The following is a 13,550-nucleotide window of genomic DNA, read 5'->3' on the forward strand; positions in this document are numbered from 1 at the left end:
AGTGGCCTGAAGAAGACAGCAGAAATCCCAGCTGTGTCTTTGTAGAAATCAGTTGAAGGCCATTTACAGAAAAAAGATCTTTAAATCTAGCTAGCTTTTTCTGCAGATTATTTGTAAACTATATGCATGAGATGGACAGTTTCACTGAGCAACTGAAATACAGCTGCATTGAAGGGGATTGAATCAGGGTTGGGAAGCAGTGAAATAAAGCTTTTCAGGAATACCGGACATCCAAGTCCCGCCAAAATTGATCCGTTTTTTATGTCCAGATGCTTTTGAAAATAATGGGTGACCATTTGGCTACCTCATCGTTTTAATCAGAAATACAAAGAAAATTTTAAACTCACATATTTTATAGCTTGAGTATTTTTCTTTGTTTATTTCCTACTTTCCAATTCAGTTCTACAAATCATATGATTAGGTAATGAGAACTCATGCTGTATAAAAATATTTAATGCTATACTTCCAAGTTAAGGCCATGTATTTCCTGGAACTGTTTCAAAAAAAAAAAAAAAGCCTATCTGGATTCTTTCTTCCCCACGCTCATTATTAGATGAAAATCATTTCAATATTCTATTTTGACTTTAGATGGTGCAAGATTATATTCAGAAATTCAAGCCTCTACTGTTAGGTTGTTTACATGGTTTTCTGGCCTTTCTAACTTTGTGCAACCACTCTTTGCAGCTATATATTTTTGCAGTAAGGCATCCCAGGGGTCTGTGAGAAGTTTTAATGTCAAGCAGAACTAACATGTAAACTACACGTGACATACTAGACATATTTCACCTCAGAAAGTTACAGTATGCTTAGACGGGATGAAATACGAAAGAAATAGACTTAACACAATATTTCTAAATCTTGGAAATCTATTACCTGAACTTTGAGTCCGTTTGCAGGACTCTGTAGAAATGCAAACGTGAAGTCCAAGGAGTAGAGCAGAAGGCATATTGGGCAGGGGGACAGAAGATTGCTTTGAAGGATGATGTAAGCAAGATTGCATCCTAGAAAGATAGCAGCTGCTTCTGCTGGTGCCAACATCGAGAATTTGTGCCACTGGCCTAGTTTTCTGGGGACTTTTGACCTGCACGCTCTTGAGGGCTTGCAGACACGAATTAATCTGTCCTTTGATCTTTTCTTTCATTTGAACGTCTAGGACCTGTTTTGGTCTTTTGTACGGTACTGTATCGTGTTATAAACAGACATGTTTCCACTGTTTGAAAGCTGGAGTTGAAAGTTAGGTTGCAATTATGAGTTGGCTGTCAAAAGAATTAATTTTCTGCTTTAAGCAAAATATCAAGAGAGACATTCAATCCACTCCTGTGATACAGATTCATTTTGAATTTACAGGGTAATTTGCATTAGTGGTTGTACTGCATGAGCAATAAATATGACTTGCTTGGTTTCTAATGATGATAATAGTTCTCTTTGTATTACTATAAGAATTGAATCGACCATCATTCTTTTCCTATTATTATTATGCTGTAAAGGAAAAACTCTTTTGCATTACCCAAGGAGTAAAATGCATGCATTTAGCATCATTCTTGCAGGTAGTCCTCAATTCTGAAAAGACCTCTCAGAAGCTGCATCAAATGGGAAAGCTAGACGGATGGCAGAATGCAGAAGCTGCCATTTAGGATCGAGTACAAAATGACACCCAAGAAATTCTTCATGGATGCTGCAGAAGTACAAAGACGTTATATTTCAAGGTGAAAAAGAGTCAATGAATAAAAAACGATGCTAATCAAGACACTAGAGTACCAAGCGTGCGACAAGGCTTTTTTGTAATGAACATCATGCCCAGCATGAAAAAGTACTCTTTTTATTGTAGATCGTTTAAAAGTGCACAACAGTTTGGAAAAAAGTGCTTTTCTTTCTTCTAGTAATAAGAACTCTGTATCATTCTAAGAGATACTGGACACAGGTTTTTGAAAACAATGTTCTTTTAAAGGTTAATTCTATTCATAAATACTTCACAGGAAAACATTTGATCTGCTGTTCATCCTGAAGACTTTTAAAGGAAAATGTTTTGGTTGCGTTCTCTTCTCACTAGTTCAGGAGCTCAGTCTTACCAGCATTCTAATGCTTTTTTATGTTCCTGATGGCACGGCTTAGACATCCTTGTCTCCGTTACCGTCATGATTTCCATATCAAGTGATGAGAATTTTTCTTCCTGATTGGTGAAGTGAAGTGTCATAACATTCATGTCAAGTCAATTTGAAGTTTTTTTTTCCAAAGGAATCTCTTCCTTCCTAATGAAAACCTTTTGAAATAGCAAACCTACTCCGTTTTTCAGAAAGTGATATAATAAACCTGTAGAGTACAATGTCCTCGGAGTTGTTTTTTCAGCAGAAGAAGAAAACTGCTGTTTTCTTCTTCTTCTATCACCTTAGACTTACTTTATTCAAAACCTTTTTAAACCTTTGAATTTCTATTTTGATAGCTAATTCCTTTCACAGTGGGCTATAGCATATGTATTTTGAAAGGCCATTTGTACATATTCAAAGGGCTTACTTCTATTCTACTAAGAAATGGCTGTACTTCTAGTAGGGAAACTTCAAGGTCCAGTAAGATTTTATCTTGTACAAAATTTAAGAAACTCCAACTCTTAAAAATGATACCAGAAAATGACGTCTGTAAGACTGTGGCAGGAGGCTTTTTCCAGAACAATGTGCAGTTCTTCCCAATTCTATTTTTCCCTCCCATTACTTTGTACACAAAGATTTTTACACAGTCTTCTAACAGTGGCATGTTACTACTGGGCTAGAGTATTGCCCTGCCAGCATTGGTATTGACTGGAATGCAGCTGTGTTCCAATTTGCTGATGGGACAAGGGTTTTTTTGCTGAACACACTTTAGCAAGCAAGAGGGCTTCTTGGTCTTTAGATGCTGAGTCCCAGAAAAAGATGAATGAGGTGGTGACATGCCTCGTGTTTTGAAGAGAGATCAAAAACTTATTGCTGGGGTCACCTCCCTTTTGGTACGGAAAGCACACAGAGGGCTTTGAAGCAGCACTTTCACCCTCTTTGCATTCACTAGTAAATCTGAGACAGAGCTTGGCCCAAGGTTTGTGCAAAAATACTCTTTTGATGCAACTGTGCACCAGACAATATGTCTGGGAAAATGTGCAGGGGCAGAAAGCAAGCCCTTCCTGGGAAATCTACTGAAATGGTTCAGAAGTTATTCCCACTCACTGTTGCTAACCTCTGCTGTCTAGCTGTCGGATATGCTTGGGACCATGTTGAAATAATTCTAAACAGTGTACTGAGGCTGCAATATTGAGGAAACATAGGTATTTTCCATAGGTGTCAGGGAAAAATATTTCTATTGGTAAAAATGAGTTCCATAGAAAACAAGAAGAGCATGGTAGAAAAAAAATCACATCAATAGAATGAAGATGCCCAGAATTCTTCTTTTGAAGTTACACAGAGTCAATATTTTCTAAATAATGTTGTGAAACTTATGAAGAAGTAAGAGTACATTCCACCTGACTGGTGCACAAGTTCATGTTTCCAACTTACAAAAAACATATTATTAAAAGAAAAATGTTCCACCTTGTGGAAAAGTAGCCCATTCGTAATTGTATCAAAGGTAGGATTAGATCAAGTATTCCTACAAGACAGTAGTAGTACTATGAAAAGCCTTTTGGCATCTATCTGACTACAGGAAACTTGAGCAAGCAGAAGTGTCTTTCCCTGCTGCAAGCTGTACTTCCGATTTGCTACTGCTGCTTAAACATTGTTCAAAGAAAACTTGTCAAAATAAAACTAGTGTATACAAGCAACTGGAACTATCCATTGCGTTCCAGCCAATTTGAACTAGAAAATATCGGACACACACTCCAGTTGAATATTCTAATGCATAGATGGAGTATACCAGCACTAAGAAATGGGAACGCTGGAGAAAGGAGCAAATGCAGATGAATTTCAGGGAAGGAAATTATTGGAGAGCTAACTGCAGTCCCTCGACTTTACAAGAAATGATGTCCAGTAAATCCCAACCTGACACATAAAGAACTCCGTTTTGAAATGGGCTGCATCTATGGTCCTCTGTTCCTCCTAGATGAAGGAACTGTGTTTTGAATCAATCTTCCAAGCAGTATGGCTAAAGACCTTGGATACCTCAAATTTTTTTTTTTTTTTTTCCAGAAGCAACTGTCTCGAAACCTCTCTAAACTGACTTTTCCCCTGAAGATGCCATCTTTTAAAAGAGCACCTTTTCATTTAACAGGGTATTCCAAACATCATTTCCAAATTTAGACTAAAAGTAACACTCTTTCTAGTTATCTTTGGGTTTTTTGCAGCTTCCTGCCAACATAGGCAGCAAGGAAGGGAACAGACGGCAGCTCTTTCTGGAGCATCTTGAACAAATGCCCTTGCTTATGTTCAAATCTTTCACTTCTCCAAAATCCCTAACGATGAAGAAAAGGTTGTGAAGGCATTACTAGTAGTATTAGATGGCAATGGATGGGTCAAATAGAATTTGTATCACATAGATGATACTTGGCAAACAGCAAATGAAGGGGTTTCTTTCAGCTCTCAGACTGATGTTACATCTCAGTAATTTATTAAAAAGATAACAAGAAGGATATTTTTTAACAGTGAACTTAATTACACCCCTACCCATGGACATCTGAATCTTAGGAATAGACAGTGTCTGATTTAGAAAAAAAGAAAGAATGACCACAGTTTAAAGAAGCATATGATCATGAACACTTTGCTGATGGAACGTAGCCTATTCCTTGGCTGAAATGAAGCAGGTAGACAGGACATAGGAAGTATCGTTTTGTGGATCAAACATTTATTTTCTAAAGTGATGCTTACAGATGGTGAACTCACCAACTTCGATATTGCACAGTAGATAAGAGTACCTAACTTGCGCCATCAAGTTATCCCTTGGAATCACCATCCAAGGGCATTTTCCCCTGCCTCTGTGAAAATGTGCCTACCTTTTTCACAACACTTTTGCAGCAGCATTCTTAGGCCCGATCAGCTGGTATGGAGGGTGAATGATCAGCAGCAAGGTGACTGGCCAGGGTCATTTGCTTCAATGGATTTTGATCTACTGGATATTTTGAAGACCTGCTTCAGCCCTGTTGGTCAAACACAGCCTTCAAACGGTGCTAAACAATTGTTTGGGCTGTGGACCACATGAAAAAATACCTTCTGGTGCCTTTACTGGGCCATATGCTCTTGATTCTCTCCCTCAACTTCTCCATCACCTCTCATCTCTTTCACATGAGCTATCTTCAAGGTCCACAGGATACTTTTCACAGAATCTTCAGGCCTGATGCAGTAGGAATGATGAACAAATGCAGCTGGGATGAATTTTCCAGTTTGGATAAAACCTCTTGTGCACACAAATCCCCCTATGCCCAGAAAAACCTTCACTAAGCACTCGTGTTCAACCTAAACCGCAGTTTAGTCTGAAAGAAAAGCTTTGGTCTGAGAGTATCTGAGAGATTTGCATGAAGCACAGATATCTGACCTATGCAATTTTGAAGATCAGAGTTAAAAGAAAATGGCAAGAAGTTTTTAATTTTGCCGGTTTTAATTTTCAATTCCATGCACTTTTTCAAAAAGTGTCAATCTCAAATGGCCATCAACATATTTCAGTCGTCTGGAAGTTAGTATTCATACCAAATGTGTTTCAAATCAATAGAATTTCAAACCTTTCCTCAAAGTTTATATACCTAGATTTAGTATTTCTGATCTCTATTAGATGAAAGGAAGACATTTTTTGCTGTTGGGGTGCTGGAACGCTGCTTCGGGTTGCCCAGAGAAGTTGTGGATGTCCCATCCCTGAACGTATTCAAGTCAGCTTGGATGGGGCTTTGAACAGCAACGAATGCGACCCTTGATGGTAGATAAACAAAGCTTGAATATAGAAGAGACTCAGATTGAGGTATACGAACAAATTTTCTCTCAGCTCTTGGGGTAAATTCAAAGTTGTACAAAATTGCATTTCTCTGTGATTTTCACTACTGTAACAGAAAGCTTCATGAAAACTGTGCAGAAGATATCAACTTTTAAAAGCGATAAGAACTACAACATCAAACACATGGGATGGGTTTCAACATGGGACACCCTCTGAGAGAAAATCTCTGTATTTCGACACTTCATGCCAATCATTAGGATTTCAAGGAGTGCCAAAGAAGGCGGCAAAATATCCTTCAGGACATTATTTACTGTAGTTCAGCCTGGCCATTAGTTGGAATTGGTGTTTGAACTAATGTAGACATACCACACACACTTTCCATGCACTGAAAACTTACTGTTTACAATGAATAAGCAATGAGGATCAAAATTGATTGAAAGCATCTTAAAAATGTCAAGTATTTCACTGTAAATGATCTAGGATCAAAATACTTATTCCTCCTTAGTGAGGGACAAATAAATTCTTCCATACCATGATGGTTAAAAATTGTCTAAACCAATGTTTTCTTCTGAAAAGACATCATCTAATTTTTTCTATTTTTAGAAGAAAATATTTCTAGACATAGAACAAAGGAATTTTAAAGGAACAAATGGAAGGAAAATATTCTGCAAACAGAATTCAATGAAAAGCTGTGTTTTAAATATGAGGTAGATATTCAACAGAGTTTTTGTACCAGATATTTGAAATAGTGTACCGGCTATTTTGTCCACAAAGAGAGCTATTTAGCATTTCAGTCTTTTCCAAGGTGTTCATGATCTGCTATGCTGATCTCTGTGCATGCCTAGGTGTGTGCGGAAGGTGGGGCCATGTGAAGGGGAGTGTCTATGTTTGCTTAGCACTCGGAGAGGCAGATTCATGCCTCAGCTCCATCATTTCTTTTAGAAACTTCCCAGAGAGTGGATATGAAGTTTCATATCCAAAAGAGATCAATTCCCAAGTCATCCATTTTACTCTACCTTGTAAATCACATGCTTTGTTGCATATTTTATCAAATATACTTTCAAGCCGCGTGGAGGAAGGAGAATGTGGAGAATCCCTCCAATGTCTTGCAACTTGTACGCAAATAGATTTTCAAGAAAATCATCATTTCTCTTTTAAATACATCTGGGACAGGCATGATGGTGGCGTCAATCTGTTGAAGTTTTTGTTGCTGGGGGAAGTTGTACGAAAGGACTGGTTTTTACATTGACCAGTTACTGAATCAAGTGCATGAACACATTTGAAATTCCACTGGGGTTTCCTTTTTCTAGCAGACTACTTCTAGAACTAGCTAGCAGACTCAAGATGACTCTTTTTCTCTGTTTTTGTTTCTTTCCCATTTTCTTGCTTTCTCTGCAACTGTCTACACAATTTTAGGACTTTTTTCCCAACTCAAATTGTTTCATAGACCGATAATTCAGATACGCTTTTTACAAGGAATGTTTTAAATCTTTGTTAGAATTAAGAAAGTTAAGGACATAGGTCTTTTTCTTCCCTTATGAATATTGCAATGAAAGAGTTCAATAAAGACCAACTCCTTTTTATTTATTTGGAATACAAGTCGATAATTCCCATACAGTAATTCATTGCTGGACCAATATTTGCCATTCTGATGTAAGTTGTCACTTCTTAACAATATGCCTTCTGTGACTACGTTGACAACACTTTTGGTAAAGATCCTAACTGGTCTTAGACACGCATAGGGAGAAATTTGCTCTGCCAGTGTCAGTCTTAAGCATGCGTCTCAGAGGATCTTTCTAGAGCTGGGGAATTTTCCCATGAAAGGGATTCAGTTATGGAAGAGACAGGTTTCCTGGAGTTTTACATTCTTCTTGAACACTACTTAAGGAACTTAAATCCCATGTCCATTTGGATCTCACTCTGCACAGAGCTTTGTCATGCCAGTCCTTGAAATGCATCTCTAAGAGAATTCACTAGCACAGAATGAATGAGGGTGGAAGGGCTCTGTGGGGCTCCCCAAGTCCCATCCCCCTGCTTCAACCAGGATACCTAGAGCCTGTTGCCCAGGATTATATCTGGGCCTACTTTTAATGTCTTCAATGATCCAGACTCCACCATCTTTCTGGACACTCTGTGCCATGGTTCAGTCACCGTCACGGTAAAAAATAATTTTGTGATGCTCAGAGGCAATCTCCTGTATTGCAGTGTGTGCCCACTGCCTCTTGTCTTTTCACTGAGCATCATTGAAAAGACACTGGTTCCCTGCTCTTTGCACTATTCCTTCCCGTAGGTATGTGTGCTGCCATGTAGATAAACGTCCAAAACTTCCCTGAAGCCCAGGCAGATGATATTCTCTTCATCTACCAGGCAAGTTCATTCACCAGAGGAGTTTAAAAAGTCGTCAAGCACCAATTTCCCCTGGTAAATCCATGCTGACTACATTTGTTCTGTCCTCCTTGGTGTGCCTGGCAATGCTTTCCAGGAATAGCTACTCCATCAACTTCCTGGGGATCCAAATGAGGCTGGCTGGCTTGTACTTTTCTGAGTCCTCCTGGTTGCCTTTTTTCAAGATGGGTGACATTTGCTTTCATCCAGTCTTTGGGCACTTTCCTCAGTCACCATGGTCCATCCAACATGATCAGGAGTGGCCTCAGAATAACATCTGCTAACACCCTTGAGACCTGTGCATCCATCTCAACAAGGCCTGTGGACTTTATGGAACACTTCCCAATTCAGTGACTATGCCCATAAAAATTTGCATGGGATAAGAGGACATTTTAACAGGTACTTGAAGAGTGAGTGAAAAGCTATGGAAGCAATCCAAAAGGACGAAGAGTAGAGTTCCCTTTGAAGACAAAGCATCCCATCATGGAGCTGAGCAGCTTTAGATCCAGGTAAGCTTCCTCTCTGAAAGGATGCAGAAGACATGATTTTACCTAATCCAGTAATAAAATGTGTTGACCATTCACTTGCAATACAAAAAATTCAATGATTTCCAAAATTATTGCCTCCTAAGTAGACAATAATATACTGGCTGGGTATTCCCCTAACAGATGAGAGCACCTGCTTGATGTCTCTTATGCGTGCAGACTATTTGAAGTAGGTCATTTGAGTGGGGATTCCTGGTCTTCGAATTTTCTTTCTGATGAATTTGGAATATTTACTGAAGCAAGGACCGGAAGATGAGGACTTCATTTCCCATCAGCGCACTCTAACATCCATGGCCATAATGCCATTGTTTCTCCCCAGCTGAGTCAAGAATTCATGACTACAAAGTGGATCAGCTCCAAAGGAAAGATCAAGGCTGGATAATATTCTCTCTTGGTAAAGCTATTTATCTCAAATGAAGTGACCAACTTCTAATTGCTCACTGGCCTAAAGCCACAAGGAGGGGGAGATGGACCAGCTTTCCTTCCACTGCTGCTCTCTTTGTCACCTCGGTGTTTAATACGAGTAGGAAGACGTTCAAAAAGACAGCGTTGCAGAATTCATAAAATTCAGTCTTAAAAAAAAATCATTTTTTAGCAGGTGAAATAAAAATAGCAAATAAAATGTATAAGTTTGTCTTGCCTTGTTCTGCAGGTTTTGTAACTGGCACACCTTTCCTTATGAACGCACTGTCCTTTCCTAAATACTCTCATATGGAGGAAGATGCTTCTGATCAGAAGAGCACTAGGATGTCTTTACTCGACCTTTTCTTTTCACTGATGCTTGGTCCTCTGAAATGAATGGTTTTCTAAAATTGAAATGTGCTACTATTGTTCCCACGGGGTAAGCCGCAGACTCCTCCTGTCGGAGCTGTCACTAATCAGCTATTCTCCTATCTGCCTTTAGTAGTTGAATGTTCTGGTCTAAAAGTAGCACCTTCTGTGTAGCCATGCTCTTAGTTGCCAGTCTCATCCTAAATCCAAAGACCCTCCTGCAAAGGACCGCTGGTTCTGTAGTCAACCAAGGAAAAAAGACCCGTCCATCCATGCTTTCTGATTTAAAATATTAGGGTATGATGTCCCTAAACAATTCTCTGCAGTTGAACACTACTTATCTTTGGCATGTTCCTTCAACTCACTCGCAAGTCATTCATGCCTTAGGTTATTGGGAGAATTGCTTAATTTGAAGATGATTCAAAGGGGTATGAGAATACTTTTGTGCTTCTGCTATGAGGATACTTTTCAAATCCATACAAACTTCCTGCAAATGCAAAAACCTGCATCCTGTATTGTCCTAGCTTACAATATCAAAATGCATCCTATTCCCACCCTCAAGAACTGAGGAAACCAGGGGTGGCATCGTTTTTTCCTTCTCTCCTGTTAGTGGGCCCATCAATGTCTTGCCACATGACTCCGAGATAACACCCTCCAGGAGCCATTTCTGTTTCACGGGTAATCAAGGACCCACATCATGACTCAGAATGATATCAGCCCATTGGGAGATGCTCTGCCCAGGGGGTAGGAGCTAAGCATCCCCACCTGGATATCATCTGGGTTTTGGAAGGCAAGAAGCACTATTTCTACTGCATTGCCAGAGGAACGGCCACCCTTAGCCACTGGTTTTCCAGAGGACGAGAGCTACCAGATGGTTTCTACAGAATCACCACTTCAACAAGACCATTTCATCCAAACTGCTTTCACCACCCTAACTAGCAGGATGTCAGCTTGTATTCTGACTCTGTCAGTGGTTTTTCTTTTGTACTCTTGCATGGATTTGGGTTTTTTCCCCTTTTCATAATAAACTGGATTTCTGACTTGGAGTCTTGCTGCGGTGCTGGATTTCTTCAGCCCAACTAGCTCCCGACACCGACAGCGAGAGTGGGCCGCCCCAAGAAAGCTGTCGAATCCGGGCTGCAGCTGTAGGGCACAGCTGCTCTACGGCACAGGTGGACTGCCTTGGGGATAGAACTGCGCTGAGGGCAGGGACAAGGAACAGGGAGAGGTCTTCTGCATATTTTTCAGTTTACTCCCTGGAGGGTCAAGGACAGAAAGACAATGATTCAAAGGCATCCATCAACTTCTAAATGGGGGGAAGGTCCCAGGGGAGGATACAATCTTTAACCAACTGAGAGAAACTGGGGGTGGAAGACAAGGAGGGGAATACAATGTTGAAACCAGTAGGGGGACTACAGGGGAGGAGAATAACTTGAAGAAACCACTGGGGTTTTGAAGGGTACAAAATTGAGAGGGAAGTTTCTAGAGAAAGGGGCAGGCTTGGGGAGGGGTTGATGTTCAATGGGAGAAGGAACAGGGAACAAAAGGGCAGGTCTTTGGGGAGAGGGACAGCTAGGGCAAAAGCCAACAATACTGGGGGGAAAGGAACAATCCATTCATAAGAACATATGCTATAACAGCACAAAATAGGAAGCCTTAGAAAACGGACTACTAGAACTGCAGTACAATAATAAACACACACTGCAACAGAGTGTCTCACTGGTTTGGCTTTCAAAGCCGAAGAGGTGCCAACCTAAAAATTTCCCAACTTCAAGGTTAACTGGCTGCAGTTTTGATTTCCTTCTTAAATATATCACCAAGGCGCTATCAGCTTCTGTAATTGGCTCAGCAGCATGTCTGTTCTTAGTGCCAAGCAGGGATTCACTTTGCCAGGCATGGAGGAAGCTTCTAGGAGCTTTGCACAAAAAATCACTTCTGTGGCTGGCTTCTTCCCTCCCCACCAAAAACCAAGCCATGCCAAACCAACACCTTAACTAATTCGTAGTACTTAGTACGCATCCAAGAATGTCTTTTAAATGATGCTTTATGTTTTTGACCAAATGCACTGAAAAGAAGTGGATCCATAATATTGATAAAAATTGTTCCAGTTCAATAGAAATATTGGGTCATGCAACTCTAGATTACATAGCTGTTTTTTTGTACAATACCCAGAGGCTTTTTTCACCTTCATGGAAGAGCCTAAATGAGGGATGTGGGAGTCCAGGCGGCTCTCCAAAATGCAGTTTATTCCATCCAAGACGTTGCAGCAGTCCAGGGTAGTGGGCAACAGAGCCTGAGCCTACAGCTGTCAGCTCTAGCTGCAGGCAGGCCTGGAGACCCTTTGGTTTTGGCACTTTGCTGAGCATCTTCATACAGTAGAACCAATCTATCCCTTAACTATTATCTATAGCCTATCCTAACGACTCTAATTACCATATGTTGCTATTCTCCACTCACTAAAAGTCAGTATATTACAGTTGAAGCGGAAAGTTGTTTTTCAGTTTTCTTGACAGTGGAAAATTTGGAGAGCTTTTTCTGCTTGCAGCATTTGCTGACTTGTTTGCCTGTGCTAGCTTCCTGCTTGGTAAAAACATCTTCTTGTTTGGGGTGGGTTTATCCTTTGCTGTAAGTCATAAAACCCTCTTCTAACTAAGGTATCCTCGGTTATCCAGTAAGACTGGCTCAGCAATTCTTTTCTTCTAGATCAAAACTTGCTTCCAACTCTATTCCTTCTTCAGACTCCACATTGAAAAATCTTTCTGCCAAGCATACATATCTGTGAGACTTTCTCATCAAACTTTCATCTTTCCCAACACCTCTAAAGAAATGTTTCCTGATGGTTTGGATCAGAAGATCCAGTATTGCCATCCTGAGATTTTTCATTCAAAACCCATAAGCTGTGCTCAAGGTTTTGGCTATGTTCTTTGTTGTGCCTTGCATCTATTTTGGCTAGAAAGCCAGTGTAGATGATGTCCTTGCTGCAGTAGCCATGGGAAATAAGGTGGAGTGTCTGGCTGATGTACCGGGATGTAGACTATCCAGCACTCCCCCAGGGAGGCCAGGATCCCTAAAGGAATAGAATATTGGCTATGCTCTGGGAGTTTTACAGAGAGAAAGATCCTCACAGCTCAAATGATTTGTCTCCTGGAGTTCTGAGGAGTATGTGGTGAAGAAGAAGGCTGCTGTCTTTTCCAAGAATCTTCCGTGCATTCAAGAGGATCATTGAACTTCTTGTCTGAGAATGAAAGAAATATTAGTAGTAATTAGTACTTTTTCTCTGTCTGTGCATCACTGATTGAATTTGGGTAGGCAATATTTTTTTTATTTATTTATTTGAATTATTCATCATAAGGTCTTCCAAATTCCCAAATTCTGCTTCACTTCTTTCTTTTGTAGGCCAGTCTGGTTCATCTTCTCTTCTACTGTATTATTGCAGACCATATCTGAATGGATTTTTTTTTTTTCATTTTGAACACTTGGTTTAAACTGAATGAACAGAACGCTTTATTTATCCTTATTTGACCAGTTTGCAAGGAAATACAGAATTTTGAAGAGAAGTGACGCGACTCCACTTGAGGTTTTCAATGGAAGAGAAGAATGACGATGTCCTACATTCACAGCATTGTTTACAGTAACATTGCAGCTAGTTTCCAGCAACGAAGGTCAGGTTCTGGAAGCAGGCATGCATGATTGTAGAGAAGTCTAAAAAGTTTCAGTTTGGCCGCTTTTCTTGAAAAATAGCTAATATGTCTCAAGGTTGTGCTGAATCTTGTTGTACAGACACTTCTTTTGAGGTCTGAACTCCTTGCTGGACTTCTGTATCTAAGAATCAGATACAGTAAACGTATGTTTCCTTATATGCTGTAAGAATTTGGTTCTAATCTAGAAGAGCAAGAAAAGGTTGCCATATTAATACAAGGTAAAGAACCTGCTAAGAAAGCAGTTAATGGACTGCTTTTTTTATTGGAGCAGTGA

This window comes from Haemorhous mexicanus, chromosome 2, assembly GCF_027477595.1.
Source record: "Haemorhous mexicanus isolate bHaeMex1 chromosome 2, bHaeMex1.pri, whole genome shotgun sequence".
Classification (NCBI taxonomy): Eukaryota; Metazoa; Chordata; class Aves; order Passeriformes; family Fringillidae; genus Haemorhous; species Haemorhous mexicanus.